General features: G+C 38.1%; 1 non-coding gene across 1 annotated transcript; it reads right to left on the bottom strand.

The window, feature by feature from the left end:
- Positions 1 to 8,506: 8,506 nt before the first annotated feature.
- On the bottom strand, positions 8,507 to 8,587 carry TRNAL-AAG. The gene has a single exon. It is a non-coding gene; the product is annotated as a tRNA-Leu (tRNA).
- Positions 8,588 to 19,417: the final 10,830 nt, after the last annotated feature.

The following is a 19,417-nucleotide window of genomic DNA, read 5'->3' as shown; positions in this document are numbered from 1 at the left end:
TTTAAATGCTTTAAAATATCTTCTTCTTTTTTTTTGTTGCATGTCTTTGTCAGAAAGGTTGCGGCTTTTTGGAAGAAAATGTTAGTTTTCGAAAAAATACGATGTTTTCAAAAAATAATGTATCTTCAGAAACTATCGCGTCTCCTTAGTTATCCGAACAGATCTTAGAAATGGGCTTTGAGTTCAGCATCTTGAAAAACTCAATCCACTCTCTACTCTCTTCTCTATTTCCCCTGCTTCCTAAGAGAGATTGAGATGGGGGATCATTCTCTTCTTCTTTTTCATTTTTTTCTTCTATTCTTTTTTTAGCATCTGAAGAAGTCAGTCGAGTCAAGCCTTCCCAGCGATCGTACTCATTAAGGAAAGATCGAGTTACGGCGAGTAATTGTATTTTGGGGACGAGATCACCACAGATTCGCACGTAGGAAAAAATCACGTTCTTCGGGCACAAGTTTTCTACTAATTAATTTTCAAAAATCTTGTAGACATAAAGTGTTATTTATATTTATTATTTTAGATCACAAATAGTAATTTTTAGATGCATTATTACTTTGATTACCAACGTACATGCCTTTGGGAAAGCTAAGATTATATTTTCTAAGAGGCGGGTCGAGAAGGTTGAGCATGACTAAGGCCCTGTTTGGGAGAGCTTTTGGAGGGCCAGAAAGCACTTTCTGACCCTCCAAAAGTACTTTTAGATGAAAAACTGTGTTTGGTAAATTTTTCAAAAAGCTGTTTCAGCTTTTGCGGGAAGCTGAAAACAGCTTTTGGAAGGAAGCTCCAATTTGGAGCTTTTGGGAGGAAGCTCTTTCAGCTTTTTCAGAAAGCTGTATTTTTGACAAGAATGCCCATATTAAAATATAATGATTACATAGCTTGTCCCTTTATAAACCTAAAAATCTGCTTGAGCCAAGAACCCTAGCCGTCAGACTCCCTTCCGTAAGAAAAGGTATTTACATTAATATTTTATACCTTTATTTTTGTATTATACTATAAATATAATATCATATTATATTATATCATAATACATTAATATGTTATGTTAAATAATTTAATATTATGTTATATTATGGAAAATTAATTTATACTAATAATTATAATATTTTATACCTTTATTTTTGTATTATACTATAAATATAATATCATATTATATTATATCATAATACATTAATATGTTATGTTAAATAATTTAATATTATGTTATACTATGAAAAATTAATTTATACTAATAATTATAATATTTTATACCTTTATTATTGTATTATACTATAAATATTATATTATATTACATTACATTATAATACATTAATATGCTATTTTAAATAATTTAATATTATGTTATATTATGGAAAATTAATTAGTCTAACTCTTCTGAGTAGTCAAACCTCCTTTTATACTAATAATTATAATATTTTATACCTTTATTATTGTATTATACTATAAATATTATATTATATTACATTACATTATAATACATTAATATGTTATTTTAAATAATTTAATATTATGTTATATTATGAGAAATTAATTTATACTAATAATTATAATATTTTATACTTTTATTATTGTATTATACTATAAATATAATATATATTATATTATATCATAATGTATTTGATGCAGGACGGAAGTACGGATTGAAATACAGAGAGAAAGAGGAGAGGAAGAGGGGAAGAAGAAGGGAAAGAGGAAAAGAGGAGGAGGAAGAAGAAGACCAATTTTCATTCATTAATTCATTAAAAACCTAAACATGAGGATGGACCCACATATATAGGGTCACAAAATAACAAATAACCCCTACAAATAAAATAATTCCAAAAAGCTCCTAAAATGACAATATGCAAATAAACCCAAATGACAATATGCAAATAAACCCAATCAACATAAAATAAATCAATCTAAAATAAAATCAGGCTGGCTGAATCGGCTGGAACCCGCTGAGCTGGCTGGATCCTGTGGCGACCGGCTGACCTGGCACTGGTGTCCGCACCAACTCTCCTCGAGTGGAAAGAAGTCGACCTCGACGAAAGCGGCTCGGTAAAGCCCCGGTAGTACTCCAACAAGTCCGGGTCAATCGGCGGTATCTCCTCGCGCTGGATCCAAGTGTAGCCGGACCTTGGTCGTCCTCGCCAACGAACCAGGAAATGTTGGATGCCTCCATCACTGGTAAAAACTATTTGCTCGGCTAAAATAGAATCAATATACTCTTTTTGTGCTCGATGGGGGGTAAAAGGAAACGAAGATGGCATGGAATCAATAATAGGATAAACATCAGGCGCAGGAGAGTGTGCAGCAAAAGAGTCATCAGGGATTGCAACCAAATCTTTAATATTAATAGTAAGGCTATGACCGAAATCAAATGGAAAGTCAATGGCATAGGCGTCAGTGCCATCCTTGTGCAACACCCTGAATGGTCCAATACTAAGAGACTGCAATTCCTTAAGATGGATCATTACGTAACCCCAAGTTTGAAATTCTTTAGCACGGAAATCAGCTTGCATCTTATACTGAGCAGTACATGCATGAATGCCCTTATGGATTTCCTGATACAACTTATGAATGTGTTGTGTAAATGCATATGCAGGCTCAGAAATCCTAATATCAATTTCGATGGGTTGTGCGAGGGCATATCCAACTACACTCATGGTAGACTGGTCAGACTCGTTATCTGACTGTGCAAGCGAGCTAGGTGGAGTGTGGGTGCATCCTAGGGTTTCAGGTTTGTCATCACACTCTTCCTCAATGTCCTGAATGTCATCGAGGTTTGGTTCATAGATTTGCTCCTCTAAGTCATCTATGTCACCTCCCTGCTCTTGCTGAGCAATAACGAAAAATTTGTTCGCACATTGGGAGGTAACGTGACCAAAACCTTGGCATTTGTAACACCGAATTTTGGAATGTGGTTTGGGAGGCTCACCAAGCATTCCCTTGCCATTAGTGTCTCGGCCTATGACATGGGCAATAGGAGGGGGCCTATGAGTAGTGGACCCTACAGAAGGTTTGGACCCTAAGGAATTAAGGCCGGTGGGAGCGCTCCGTGTGTCAGGGCGCCTTACAAATGTGGACTTAGTGTTCCATCGGTTTAGGAGATCGTCTTGGTAGTTAAGGGGCAGGTATTTTTCTTTAAGCCTCTCTTTCATCTCTACCCAATCAGTTATTTCATGTTGATGTCTCCTAGCTAATAGTTGTTCAGTGTTTTGCCAAAACAGCTTAGCTCGACCAAGGAGTTTCATTCTAGCGAATCGAACTTTTTTGTTCTCAGACAGATTGTACCACTCAAAGAAGTGGTCCATTTCGTGTAACCAATCGGAGAAGACTTTCGGGTCAAGACGACCGTCAAAAGTGGGGGCTTCCACCCTAATGCCTCTCATTACGTCTTCATCAGGGTCACGAAGAGCTCTGGGTTCTACGTTATGTCGGTAACCTCTATTCATATTAGGAAAGGGACCTGGTCCTCTAGGGCGAGGGTAGGCATAATGGTGACCTGGAACATGCCTATTATCAAAGTTGTTTGCTTGGACTTGGGCATTGGTATTTTGGACTTGAGCATTAGTTTTTTGGACTTGGGCATTAGTGTTTTGGACTTGAGCATTAGTGTCTTGGATAGCTTTTAATAAGGCTTCGATTTTGGAATCCATGCCTAATTGGGACTCAGGATGAGATGCGTCACGACCACTACGTAGATGCATAAAATGAATGTCAAAATGTATGATCCGACCAACTATAAATGTTCCTAAGTAGACCTAATGCATGAAATGAATTCAAAATTGCAAAGTAGATACTCAATATAATCGGAAGCTAACTCAAGCAATTGAAATTGGCTTTGAATTACGTAACAAATTCAGATAAGTAGTTGCAGTCAAATAGTACTAGTTTTCAGTGTGTTGCAGGATTGCACAGAGCCTCAAAGAACTTCCAAAGATTAGGTAGCCCTACAATTAATAACAAAGACAGGCCACTACTAGGGTTTTGGGGTTGTTTGGAGTGGATGTGTTGAATTTTAGGAAGCAATATCAATAGAGCACATAAGAGTTAATTAATTCTAAATTTAGACAAACAAATAAAATTTGCAGTAAGGAAGAAACCTGACCTGGGTTGGGGCGACGATCAGATGCAAATAGCGCAAATCGGGTCTGAGCACAGCAACTCGGTGGGTCTGATCTCTGCAACTTATGGGCCTGATCAATTCTGGTTGGTGGGCTTGCGCAAGAAAGGGCCTGTTGAAATTGGGCCCAAAAGGCCTGCGGGTTAGGGGCCCGCAGCAGAGAAAGCAGGGTGGGCGGGCCGGAGTGAGGGTGGGCTTTGAGAGGGGTGTGCGGGTGGTTTGGGCCCGATGAGGAAGGAGGGTGGTAGGGTGCGCGGAGTCGGCCCGTAAAGGAAGAGGAAGGGGGGGCGAAATGAGCCTGAGGTGGTGTGAAGAGGGTTTCAACATCCCATGATGAAATAAAAGAGGGAGGGAGTGGGGTGAGTGGGGGGAAGGCGGTGGAGTGGTGGTGGAGGCGGTGGTTTTGCGGCGTGCGATCAGAGGGGGGGCAGCGGTGAAGCAAGGAGGGGAAGGAGGCAGCGGTGGTGGCAATCGAGCGGTTGCGGGAGCGGCGGGGACGGCGACGGCAAGGCGGCGCGGCTCGGTGGGGAGGGAGAAGATGGGGCTCAGGCGATGGCGGATCTCGGCGGCGGCAGGAGGCGGCCCGGGCGGAGGCGGGGAAGGCGGAGCGGCACGGGCGGAGGCGGCGAAGGCGGAGCGGCACGGGCGGAGGAGCTCGGGTGGGATGCTCGGTGGCGGTGTTCGTCGGCGGGACGATGGCGGCCACGGATGAAGGTGAAGCGGTGCTGCGGGGAGACGAAGGGGGCACGGTGGAAGCGGCGATGGCGTAGCGACGCTGGAGGCACGGCGGACGCGGCGACGGATGAAGAAGATGACAGGTATTTTCCTTTTTTTTTTTCTCTCTCTTTTTTTTTATTTTTTTTCTTTTTTTTTCTTTTTTTTTTCTCAACAAGAACGTGCAGTCACGTGCGTTTTTTTTTTTTTTTTTTTTTTTAACCCGACCGAATTCGGATTAGCGGGCGCACCCACTTCGGTAACCCGCTAATGGCCCGGCTTCGTTGTGGAAGTTTGGGGCGAAGAGGAAGGGTGCAGGTGGTTACCGGGTTTTGTGGCAATGCGCCGCGTGGGACGCGGAGTCGTCCGGCGAGGTCCTGCGGCTGGCAAGTGGCGATGAGGGCGGACACCAGCGCTCGGCTTCTCTCCTCAGATCCGGACGACGGGGGACGGCAACGGGGCTTTTCCCTTCTTTTCCTCAGAAGGCTTGGGAGTTCGGCTTCGGAAGAAGAAACGGGAACGACAGCAGAGGAGAGGGAACAGGGAATCTTCAGAAAACGCCCAAAACATTTTTTTTTTTTTTTATTTCAATGCTGCTTCCCTGTGATGTCTGTTTCGCTCGGGACAGCCACTGAGGGAAACTTGGCCGCACGGCTTCAGAAGAAGGGAACGGGCTCTTTCTCGGCTGAGGAAGAAGTCTGAGCCCTCGCGTGAAACCAATGCTACAGTAGCCAGAAAATTTTGAAACGTGGCTATGATAAACTGGATCGAGGCCTTGACAGCAGGGGCAAAGCCGGCCTGCTCTGATACCAAAGCTGATGCAGGACGGAAGTACGGATTGAAATACAGAGAGAAAGAGGAGAGGAAGAGGGGAAGAAGAAGGGAAAGAGGAAAAGAGGAGGAGGAAGAAGAAGACCAATTTTCATTCATTAATTCATTAAAAACCTAAACATGAGGATGGACCCATATATATAGGGTCACAAAATAACAAATAACCCCTACAAATAAAATAATTCCAAAAAGCTCCTAAAATGACAATATGCAAATAAACCCAAATGACAATATGCAAATAAACCCAATCAACATAAAATAAATCAATCTAAAATAAAATCAGGCTGGCTGAATCGGCTGGAACCCGCTGAGCTGGCTGGATCCTGTGGCGACCGGCTGACCTGGCACTGGTGTCCGCACCAACTTCCAAAGCTGATGCAGGACGGAAGTACGGATTGAAATACAGAGAGAAAGAGGAGAGGAAGAGGGGAAGAAGAAGGGAAAGAGGAAAAGAGGAGGAGGAAGAAGAAGACCAATTTTCATTCATTAATTCATTAAAAACCTAAACATGAGGATGGACCCATATATATAGGGTCACAAAATAACAAATAACCCCTACAAATAAAATAATTCCAAAAAGCTCCTAAAATGACAATATGCAAATAAACCCAAATGACAATATGCAAATAAACCCAATCAACATAAAATAAATCAATCTAAAATAAAATCAGGCTGGCTGAATCGGCTGGAACCCGCTGAGCTGGCTGGATCCTGTGGCGACCGGCTGACCTGGCACTGGTGTCCGCACCAGTATTAATATGTTATGTTAAATAATTTAATATTATGTTATCTTACCAAATATTATTTTACTCTAATAATTATATTACTATTATGCTATATTAACATAATATTATTTTATATTACAATAATATTATACTATATCGTATATTTATGTATTATTTTATGTTATGTTTTATTATGTTCTGTTATATAATACTATGCAATGTCGTTTATGGTAATTTTGTCATACAAAAGTACTTTCTCAGTTTATTTACCAAACACAAAACAAAGTACCACAGCACTTTACGAATGTAGTTACCAAACAGCAAATAGCTTTTTATAACAGCTCTACTTCAGACAGCTCTACTTCCAACAGCTCTTCTGCCAACAGCTCTACTGCCAACAGCTCCCCCAAATAGGGTCTAAGAATGATGGAGGCACTTAATTCCGGTCAAAGTTGCCTATCCTAAAATAGTTGGTGATAATAATACCATTAAGATTACTTTGGAAAATCAGATTATAATAATATTCCAGAAATAAATAACATAAAATGAAGCTTCTTTTTGGTTGAGAGCGGTTATACCATACTTTATTGTCTGAGTACGAGATGAATTTTTTGTGGAAAAACGCAAATATTTTCATCGAAGTTCCTCCATAATTTTCAAATGAGGGGAGATTTCATTATTTGAATTAAATTGAATAAATAACATATGGATTCTAGGGATATGCAAAAAAAATAGGCCCGACCCAAATTGGTCTCTTCTGTCTGATTTAAATCATTTTTTTAATCTGGTTTGGCGTTAGTTTAAAAAAGGCTTGAGCTGAAAAATTCTATTTGGTTTCGATTTCAATTTTTAAAAAATCGATTCAAACCGTGCTAACCCAACTTGACTCCGTATATATTTTAATTTTTTAATTTTTTTATTTTGCTTACATATAAAATAAAATTTTTATATTTAGTTTTAGCCCAGTCTATTTAGCTCAGTTTATTGAATATTAATCCTATATAAAATTAAATTATTTATGTTTAATCTTAGCCCAACTCATTTAGCCTTAGTCCAGCATCAATACGATAAACCGAACCAAATTGAATTGAATTTCTTCGATTGGTTTCAAACAATTTTTATAGATTGTTGGTTCGACTTCCGTTTTGATTTTAGGAAATCAACTTTAGATGATTTGATTTTAGGTATATTTCCGAACTGACTTGACCCAACTCGTGCAATTCCATGGACACAGGATAGCAGCTGGTGGACAAGATCCTTATGCCAACAAAGATAGTGATAGACTCATAGGAAAATGGATCTTTGGCCTGGATAGAGCTTGTCTAATCCCTTATCCTTGGTTTATTCACAAACCTAATAGCATCAAGGTAAGCAAGAATAGATTTAAATCCAAGTCATGGTTGTCTGGAATTTTTTTTTTTTTTGAAAAAAAAGGGGCCAAATAGAATGGCAATTTGTCTCATGAACAACCGTGACAGATGGGGTTGACAGATGGTTGTCTGGATTCTTTTTTCTTGGTGCTGCATATTTAAGGCTTCTTGAATTATTCGGCCCCAGGATCTAAATACAACATGGATGACATACATAAATTTAAAATATCCAATACGCATTTACTATGCCTCCAATACATAAATTTTAAATAACTAGCATGTATTCATTTAAAATACATCATACTTACATATATAGGGTCGAAGTTGTCGAAGATCCTTAAAATGCCCAACGCTGTACCCAAAAAAAAACATAAATCAACTTTGTCCTACAAAATCAATAATTAGATAATTTTTTCTGCAAAATTCATGAATTTTGCAGCATGATTGATAATAGACTTTGTTTGACTATTGACTAAGTAATTTTTGAGTAATCTGCCACCATCATCCTATGGGATTCAAAGGATTATTTAACATTCTCATAGGGAAATATAATAAAACAATTAAATTTGAGCAACCAATGGTCTAAAGGGGTATTAAACCTCTCCATTAAGGAAAATAATTTAATAATTTTGAGTAATTTATTTTTTCCTGTCCAAGAGAAATAAAATAACTGTTTTTTAGCAACCTTTTCTATTACAAAATTAAACAATTTTGCGTAATTTTTACATAAAATGGATTAAATAAAAAATTATGATATCATTTGTTGAGAGTGGGATTTGAACCCACGCCCTTTCGGACCAGAACCTTAATCTGGCGCCTTAGACCAACTCGGCCATCTCAACATTTATAAATGGGATAGCTTTTGCGCCAATTATGTTATATCTTTAATTAGCTATTCCTTCCCAACTATAAAGTTTCCAGTTACAAGCTCTACCTAGATATGCTATAGGCCATTTATGTTAGGAAAATTATCCCAATCTTTGTTTGATTATATTGTTATTTTTATATATTGATGTGGTACAAGTGATGTAAGCATATAGTTTGGATCAAACTCAACTTGAACCCATCTTGCTCGAACTATTTATTGGGTAGGGTACGGCTGAAGTTTTACAAATTTAGGTTGGGCTTGGATCAAGAAAATTCTAAATCGATCTCAAATAAGGTTGGGCTTGGATCAAGATTGACTTTGAACTCGATCCTAACCCAACCCTTACCTAACTTGATCTAACCCAGTCTGATATATAGATAACTAAATAACTTATATAGATAAAATACTTATCTATCTTTAGTCTTATCACATCGTGTTAGTTTATCATCAAAATTAATACATGGTTGTGGCCTCGATCCACCAAAAATACTCCAAAATGCTCCAAATTTTTCTCTATCCTAAAAAATTTATTCTTTTTCTGAAGGAATCTTAAAAATTTTATTTAATCCAATATATTTTAATTAACATGGTACAACTTAATATGACCAACTCAACTTGACGTAACGTACCTAAGTTGGTACATCATCATCGAACTACAAATATTAATATAATTCGTTGATTCATAAAGATTACTAGATTCAATGTGGAACACTTTAGTTATTAAGGTAGAACTAGATAGATTGGGAGCAAGAACTACCACATCAAAAAGTCAAATCATATGTCAAACTTTTAGAGGCCATAATTTGATTATAGGATTTTCGATTGATATAATCTTTTTTTCAAATTAGATAACTTTTTGAGATCTACAACTTAACACACCATCCTAAAGAAGGCGGCACATCGAGTAATCATGACTAAATTTCATCATTTGGATTCTAAAATAAGATGGTCAAACCAATTTTTTTTCAAAAAAAAATTGATCGAGCATATATTCCGATCCAGAAAGAGTTAGGTGAAGCAATAGAAGACAAAGTTTCTCTAGAATTTTAGCTTTTTGATGTTTATTTTTATTAGTCATATCTATTTTAGAAAAATTAGTCATATTCAAAGTACAAGAGAAATCCAACCTGAATTATGCAAAGCCATGTGTCATTATTATAAATATAGGCTATGCGTCTTAGTTTATTAACCATTAATGAAAGAAAGAGAGATCTAAAATGTACTTTTGTTAATTTTTCTTTTTTTATTTTTTTTGTGATATTTGAGTTGAGCAGGTTGAGAAAATTCTTCCGATCATCTGCACACCTATGCCAACTGAACCCACAAACTTATGGGCCAAATATGGGTCCAACATAAACCTATGCAAGTTTTTGCATCCAAACTTTGGTTTACTAAAAGTTCATTTGACATGAACTCAACCAATTAATTGAGCATATGTCATTTTCGGATATGGATTTAATTTTTATGAACCCAATCCAACCTATTACAAGACCTAATTTGGAACTAATATTTTCACCTCCTATATAATGTTACTTTTATCTTTATATTTGTAATATTATTGTAAAAAAATAGTTATATTTTTAGGGCTATGTAATTAATTAATGGTTATACTAAAGAGATTGGGCTTTCCAAATAACGGTACCTTAATTAAATCTTAGAGTTCGTTATGATCTATCCAAACTATTTGGACCTAGATATTATCCTTACCTAGTCTAACCTAGAGACCACCCTTAGACCCTAACTCGATCCAATTCTTTCATAGGTAGGATTTAAGTTAATTGTATATTTGCACCCAACGATGGATCCAACTCTGGTTGAAATGTACTTGAATTCAAGAATCAATGTAAATCACTCGAAAATGATTTAAGTTTGGATACATTTGCTAAGTTTGGATCCTTTTGCGGTGCATGTTTTGTACCATAGATAATACATCCCTCAGTTGTCATCCCATTGCAGAGATGAATGGCTATCAAATATAGTGTGTCATGCAAAAGATTATAGGGGGCATTTGGTAACCACAACAGGATCACCACAGTGATCTAAGATCCCCGGTGATCCGAATGCTGGGATGATTTGATTTCCAGTGATCTAAGATCAACGTGTTTGGTAGGCCATGGTTCAGTGATTAAAAATCTCCGAATATCCATGAGTAACTTATTTAGTATGGTATGGGGATCCAAGATCACTGACCACATAATACCACAAATACCCTTGATATATCTTAGATGGATTTTTTTATATATTTTTAATTCTTATAAATTAAAAATGTAAGTCAATATACTAATTCCTATAATAACTCCATAATTTTGTCACATATTCTAGTTTTAGTAGCCCTTATCATATATTTATTAATCATATAAAATATATAATAATAAAATATTAATATATTTATCAATATATTAATTATTAATATATTTATCAATATATTAATTATTAATATATTTATCAATATATTAATTATTAATATATTCTATAAAAATATATTTATTACTCCTATAAATTATTAATCTTATAAAAATATGTTATTTTTCATTATAGAATTAATATTTTTATTTATACTTATAAAAGATTTTTTAATACTAATAATTATTTTGATTAGAAAAATCAGGTAAATAGAAGTAATATAGTAATATATTAAATATTTTCATTATATAAATATAAAAAATAATAATATATTTCTACTAGAATTTAAAATTATCCTTCAATAATAATGGGATAATAATATGATTAGTAATATACTATAATATAATATATATCATTAATATAATATATAATATCAAATATATATATATATTGACATAATATATTGATGGTATATTGATATATCAATTTTTCTGCTAACTTAAGGGGTATTTTTGTCTTCAACTTTCAACCAAGGATCACTGCCCTGGGGTGATCTTGGATTTCCGACCTCAAGAACGGGTATCCCATCACCGAGTTGGGGGATGATTTGAGGAGTGGAGGTGATTTAAGATCACCGCCACGTAGGATCACCGTGGTGGAACCAAACGCGATAATTTTATCACCTCCACCCACACATCCTTGATCCTAGGACGATCACCCCGTACCAAACGCCCCCATAGGGTTTTTGACAGACCACAGCCTTCACGATAGAATAATGTGGTGGCAATTAAGAGCTATACGGCCTTTTGTGGTGCAAAATTGCATTGCTAAGGAATCCTAACTTTATCTTTGCTAACTATTCCAGCTTAAAGGGAGATCCTCTATGGTGCATCTTTTTTTATCCACATATTTGGCATCCCGACTTGATGAAGCCAACTTCCAAAATGAGTGTGAGCCTTCTATTTCTAAGATGGATGACATGGCAATCCATGCATGCATAGCTCTCTGCAGTGTAAAAAATATACGGTAGTGGATCCAAACTCATGTTGGCTTTTATCTAGCGAACCGATATATGTTCTGTGAAGGAATTTTCTCTTAGAACCATCATTCTGAGCCGGTTGAATTGGCTCTGTTGCTGGAAATTAGACCCGGGGGCGGCCGCGAGCTGAGAGGGGAGGAGCTCCGCTGCTGGAACGGTGGGCGATGGCGCGTCAGCTGGTGGCATCCTCCTGGAGAGTCCTGCAAGAAGCCGGTGGCCGGAATCTCCCGCGCCGGCCCTCCGATGCTTAAGTCAGAGAGGGCTAGTATATGAGTTGGGTAAAAAAGGAGAATGTTTGTTCTTATATCTGTCCCCTTTCTCCCAGGTTCCCTTTTATAGAAGGATATTATATTACCTGGGAGGTGACAGGAAAAATTGTCTTCTTCGTGATAATTGGGCACGATCATGCTCATTAATGGCGTTGTGGAGAACGAGACCGGATCAGACCGGAGTCAGCGAATTGTCATGGTTGATCGGACCTGTTGGAGTGGTTCAACCGCCGGCCGTGGTGGGCTTGGGGTTCGTAGATAGCAAGTGCATTAATTGCTGAGTGAACCGGTGATCAGGGAGAGCCATACGCTTTGATGGTCCAGTGATCCGGAGATCATCTTGAGTCGTGTTCATTAATGGTTGAGTGTACTGGAGGCCCGCAGGGGTCACATACATTAATGATCGGGTGTGCCGGAGGCCTGCGGAGGTCACGTGCCTTAATGGCTTGACGACGGTAGCAGAATACGGTGGAGTTGGATATCTAGTTGTCAGACTTTCTCTAAGGGATTAGGCTGGGGTCGAATATTTAGACAAGGCATCTTTAGGGCTCGGCACCTGGCCGGGTGCCGAGCCGAGCCAGTTGCTCAGTGGGGTGCCTTTAACTCGAGCATCGCGAGGTCGGCGCGTTCTAGTCGGCGTCTCCTGGTCGGACGCTTTCTGGTCGGGCGCTACTTGGGTTTTCCCGTGTTGCGAGGTTGGGGCCCCCTGATCGGGCGCTTTCCGGGTCGGGCGCCTTTTGGTCGGCGCCCTCTGGTCGGCGCTCCCTAGGCGAGCGCCTCCGGGCTGGTGCGACTTGGGTTTTCCCCCAACAGGCTCAAAATATGATTTCTCTACCTTATGTCCTCTGCCTCTTCTTTGCCATTGTTTTCTTCTGCCCTTTCCTCTTCTTGCATGGAAGCGGAGAGTCATTCCGTTCTTGAATCTAATTGATGTCATACAGTACACTATCATCATGTGTCTCCTCCTCTATGCCCTGGCTCTAAAACTCATCCAAAAGACGACTTTGTTGTCATTGGCCTCAATGTACTTTGTGCGTTAATGGCCATGGTCAAATGGTGTCGTTGCCTCATCGCATACTTGACAATGGTGTTAGATCTGTAGGTCACAATAGATGTCTATCTTCTTGTTAGGGTTGTGTATGGAGAGGGCGAGTTCGAGAATCCTTTGAGAGGAGTGGTAGGGGGATAGAGAGGTTGAAAACAAAGGTGAGGTGGAGGAGATGACAAAGGCATAGGGAGGCCATGGCAGAGGTGATAAGTGTGGCAAAGGTGAGGAGGTGAAGCACCGTCTGATCTAGACTGGTTGGGTAGCAAGACTAGTTGCCAATCCACAGAACAGGGATGGATGGGGGAGAAACAAGCATGGAGAACAAGAGTTGGAGGAGCTGAAACTGTGTTCCGACCTAGTTCAACCATCGAGAGAGAAGAAATCATAGAGGATCAAACTCGAGGCACCCCTGCTATGTATCTTAAAGGGAAGGCAAGGAGAGAAAAGAAAAGCAATTTCTGATTGAAGGTGACGAGTCTATTTGTTTTTTTGCCAGAGTTGCAAACTTGCAAGCTTATTTACCTTCTCTCCCTTCTGAAAAAGAAGCAACATATTTGTTATTGCGTATTGGCTTTTCATTTTCATTCGCTTACAAAAAAATCATCTAGTTTTTTTAGAAAGAATGAAGATATATACTATTCAATCACAAGATTTAGTAAGGCCGAAATAACACAAGATACATGCCGCTCAGTCTCGCTGCTTCAACTGTGAAACAAATAGGATCCAAACTAACAGGGAGATGCAGAGCTGCAAGATTATAGACACGCTGATTATGAAGTTCGAAATTGCTACAATGCTTATTTATAAAATTTTTTATCGAAAATAGAGATTAATCCTGGCCATTGATTGTTAATGGGTATTGAGGGAAGTTTACTTCAATCGGTTTCCAACCGGTTACGATTTTAATCACCACTTCCTACTCCAGCGGCGTATACCCCGTCGTCCCCGCCCTCTGCGTGTCTGCGATGCATCCACCAGACCACCAGCCGTGCCACGCAAAATCTGCGATCCCTGCCCCGAAGTCGGCGTAGTGCAACCCCTTGCTCGATTGGATGTCCCGGTGGATGATCCGCGATTGACACTCCATGTGGAGGAAGGTGAGGCCGATGGCGACCTCGCGGACGATACGGACCCGGATCGGCCATGAGAGCAGGAAGGAGAACGAGTTGGCCAAGTTGGACTTGTAGAGCGAATGGTCGAGGGAGAGTGCTCATGGAACTCATAGATAAGGAGGTGGTCGATGCTGGAGATGTAGTATCCAAGGATGCGGGTGAGGTGGGTGCGGCCGAGGCGGCCGAGGGTCTCCTTCTCGGCAAGGAACATGCGGAAGCCATGGAAGGTCTTGCAGAGAAAAGCTGCCGTCGGGGATGATGCCGTCAGCAGCGAAGCCCTTCGTAGCAGCGGCGAGCTCTTTGAGGGAGATGCGGTCGAGGGAGGACTCGGAGGCATCCCCGTCGGTGATGGTGGTGAGCTCTTTGAGGGAGATGTGGTCGAGGGAGGGGTCGAAGTAGGTGCTCTCGTCGGCAGCGACGGAGGCAGACAGGGGACAGTGAAGGGAGAGGGACGGCGCACATGGAGCCAAGGATCGGAGGCGGGATTTGGGGGTGCAGGGGCAGAGGAGGAGGATGAGGGAGATGACGAAGAAGGCGGTTGATTGAGGGAGGGGTCGAAAGAGGTGCTCTCGTCGGCGGAGATGGAGTCGGACGGGACCTGGCGAGGAGGGAGGGGTGGCACAGGCGGAGCCAAGGATCGGAGGCTGGACTTGGGGGCACAGGGGGCAGAAGAGAAGGATGAAGGCCAAGAGGGAAACTTGGAAGGAGGTGGCCAATAATGACCCCTGAAAGCTACGTAAAGTGTATTTATATTCTATTAAACTATATTATTTATTTATAACTATAATAAATAAATAAAAAATTTATATTATAAAAAAAGAATATATATATATATATATATATATATATATATATATATATATATATATATATATATATATATATATATATATAAAGATATAAGATTATATAAACGAATATAAAATAAAGATATATAAAATATTATAATGTTTATTTATATAACATATATATATATATATATATTATGATATAACTTGTAAGTTATTTTATTATAAATTTATGAAGATATATAAAAAGAACAATATATAATATAAAATATAAAAATATATATAAGCATTTTTTAAAAAATGATCAAAAAATTAATTTAAATAATGATTCGAAATGGATATTCCAATAATAAAATACCCTACTTCTTTTATTTAGTAGGGAAGATTTATTCTCCCAAGCCGGGCCAGGCCGGTATTTATATAGATAAAAATTATCCATGCAATTCTTGGACATTAACTAGTAAATTTTGTCTGGTCTTACCATCTATACTTAGACTCGCAATTTGTTATAGTCGATTATCTTTAAAAAAATAATCAGATCGTTTGTAATCAATCAAATGATAAATAATATTTTTGAAAGTACCTTAGAAAATTTTGAGCAAGCTATCATGATAACTTTGTTCAAGTAAATAATTTTATAAAGTCTCGTGCCAGCTCAAGAATTAATCGGGTCTAAGGTCTAATTCTGATAAAGACTATAAATGAAGAAATTATATCTTACACCACATGTATCATACATCGGTACACCATATCAATCATATATGCTCGTCTATATAGGCTTCATCCATGAAGTATTCATCTTGGTAACTGCTATATAAAAATTAGCATATATGATTGGCATAGTGCACGACCACACAATGTAAATATAATTTTTCAGCAGCAGCCAGCTGAGCTCATTGCCTTCCGCGGTATTTAGTAAAAGCCATGGAGCAAATCATATGTTAGTACTCTGACAAACAGGGGGTTGCCCATTAAAATTAAACAGGAAAAAGAGCCACCTTAAACCTTCTCAACAGTATCAGACTTAGATTATATACCTTCTCTCCTAGTCGTGGGAGTCGACAGCGTAAACCACGGCAGTGGAAGGCCCGGCAGGGGCGACCTGAGAACACACGGGCACCGTCCGATTGCAGCAATCGAGGGACGAGATTGCGATGAAGGACCCGAGCTCATGTGGTCGCAGGTCGCTCCTGTTGGAACTTCCCCCCCATCTCCTTATCCTCCCTTGCCTTTCTTTCATTTCGCTTTGGATGAATTGGTGCATTACTTGCTTCTATTTATACACTCCAATTCCATTGGGTCCTTTGTACTTTCAGGTCTCCACTTGTACTGAAAGAAAACCGCTAAATAAGAGGGAGTACAGCTTATAGTACCGGTCATTGTTAGCCACTGTACTACTTCTACTACCACCTCTTTGCATGTCAAATAAGAAGGCTATTTTTATTTTGCCATTCACCTCCAGATTGAGAATTTGATGGTGCAGATTGGCTGTGAAAGCAATATCTTACTGGTCCAGATCTATCCACAAGATTCTGTGGCTGTGATTAAGATGCTAGGAGAGAACATGTAGTTGTAGGACTCCCGGTTGACTGTGTTTGATGTTCTCAAAATATAAACTAGCCGTAAATGGTACAACCTACTTTTAGGAATTAAAGAAAAAATACTTACTCTACGATTGGATTTCTTGCCAACTATGTTTCCGGAGCCCAATAAAAACAAGAAAAATGTTTCGTACCTTGCCTATTATAACTTATCTGATAAAATAAGAAAGTTTCAATAAATTTCGATGAGCTAAATATGATTAGAAAGAGGAGCAACATTTTGAGAGCCAAATTTTACCTTGGTCTGTTTTATGGTATATTTGATTGTGGAATAATTTTAGAAAGAGATAAATGGAATTTATTTACATATTGTTGAAGAGTTAGTACTTATTCCAGGAGATAGAAGGTTTTATTTGTTTGAGGAATGAGTGCATAGGATACCATTCTAAGGATCGTTTGTTTGGACGTAATCTAGCATGGAAAATGAGTTTTATATCAGATTATTATTTTTAGTATGGAAAAAAATGAAATAAATGATAGGTCTTAACATTTATTTTACTAAGAGAGAGAAAGTAAAATAAATATTATTAAAAAAGCAGTATTTTTTTTCTACGCTAAATTATGGAGTGAAGGTAGTCTGAATTTATTTGTTTGATTGAAATGCCCCCATTTTTTATTGAAACTCACAAATGCCCTTTTTTTTTAATTTAGCCAATCATACTAAGTTCCAACTCAACAAAAAACATAAGCTGAACATTTTAGATAAATCTCTTTTATTAGACAGACCAAGTACTCATATAAATATAGTTCAATATTTGAAATGACCCGACAACCTTCATTTAAGTGGGCCATAAATGCCTAATAAATGGGATGAACAAAAAAAATCATTACTTGAATTATTTATCCAAAAATATTATTGAAAATTATGTAGGATTACTTAGGAATCTTTTTCCGGTACCACTTTTTCAAATATTTTTTTCACCAACTAAATGTGTTTAAATTTTTTTTCTCTGCCATTATTTTTCTAGGTAAATAATTCTCAAGAATTGTCTGCTTATCCTATAATTTGACATACCCCTAGCCCAACCAAGTGAACTCAAATTCTTTATCATAAGGATAAAGCTATTCTTACAGTCCAATATACATTTACAGAAAAGATACGGGCACAAAAAGTAATTAGATATGATAATTTTTTCTTATCATGTGATATGAATATTTTTCGACCAACATAGTAATAAATTTATGACGTAGAATGCCCTCTTATCCCCTTAAAATAAGCCTATTCTTGGCGCCGATTTTTAATGTCTTGAAAGATATTCCTTTTTTTTTTTTTGCTAAAATTGAAAGATATTCCTTCAAGGATTTGTTTGGATATTACTGCAAGAATATGCCATGTTGACCTATCCAATTCCTAATTAAATGTCACCATGGGCTTGTTGGTCTACAAGAAGCAAAAAAATTCCATCTTTTGTTTCTTGCCACAAAATTTGAACTGGGAGCCCAATCCAATTCAATAGAAAATTCAGTCCGATCCCATTGCTCAAAATCCTTATAGAGGGGGACTTGTCCCCAACTCTTCATCATCTTCGAATTGAATAGCTGATAGCCTAACAGCGGCCACCCAATGATGGGCAGATGCTGGCTCAAGTTCTCAGGCACAGAGTTCTCCATGACTTTGTAAACCAACCAAAGGCTACCCACAGTTGTCAACCAAAAAAAAAAAAATGTGGCTTTCTTTTTTTCATTTTTTTGGTCAGGCATATAGGATGATTTCAATGATAGAATTTCCCAAAAAATTGATGAATATATTCAAGTTGACTTATCCATCCTCTTCAAAAACAACAAAATCATCAGATATCACCTATTTCTTTTCTCATGTAAATGATGATAATGCTAATGCAAATCAAATCCATGATCCTTCTAAAATGAGTTTTCATCATGTAGTTTGTGTGAATTCAAAATCAATGGAAGAATAAAGATGAGAGAGATTAAAAAAAGAAAACGGGGTCAAAAACCTGAAAATGTAGCTTTTGATGATCTAGACTTTTTGGGCGGCATTTCGCCTCCCTTACCATCAAAAAAGATGATCTAGAGCTGCCTTAAAGAAACCAAAAGCTATATGCAAAGTAGTTCCTGTAAGTTAGAAGTAGCTCCAAACCCTCCTACATCTAAACCTCAAGGGTCAGCTCCTTGATCTAATTTTCTGAAGCTTATTCCTTCTCAGGCCTCATTGGTTTTAAATAAGACCAATCAATACGAGAATTACTTGATTAAGACATCATAATAAAACTAAAAATGTGTCACCAAATAATATACTAACTGATCCTCTGATATAAACACACTGACCAATTGGAAGTCTAAACAAAAATCATCAATTTCAGTTGCTCATAGTTCATAAAGGAAGGTTACAATGCTGGTCACTCAATGCACCGTGAACAATTGAACATTATGATGTTTAGAAACCTTTGGTACAAGGATTTCCTGTTACCTTGCAAGACCCATTAAGAACTAATAACATCCAACCTCAAACAATTCTACGCTAAAGAATAAACTGATGCAAACATGAAAATTGGCTATGCATAACTCTTGTTCCTAATTTGATCTACTATTGGACTAACAAAATATGCCCACCACAGTCATCTTGGTTTACCGACAGGTTAAGCA

This window comes from Phoenix dactylifera, unplaced genomic scaffold (assembly GCF_009389715.1).
Source record: "Phoenix dactylifera cultivar Barhee BC4 unplaced genomic scaffold, palm_55x_up_171113_PBpolish2nd_filt_p 000346F, whole genome shotgun sequence".
Lineage (NCBI taxonomy): Eukaryota > Viridiplantae > Streptophyta > Magnoliopsida > Arecales > Arecaceae > Phoenix > Phoenix dactylifera.
This window is presented reverse-complemented; position numbering and strand designations above follow the sequence as displayed.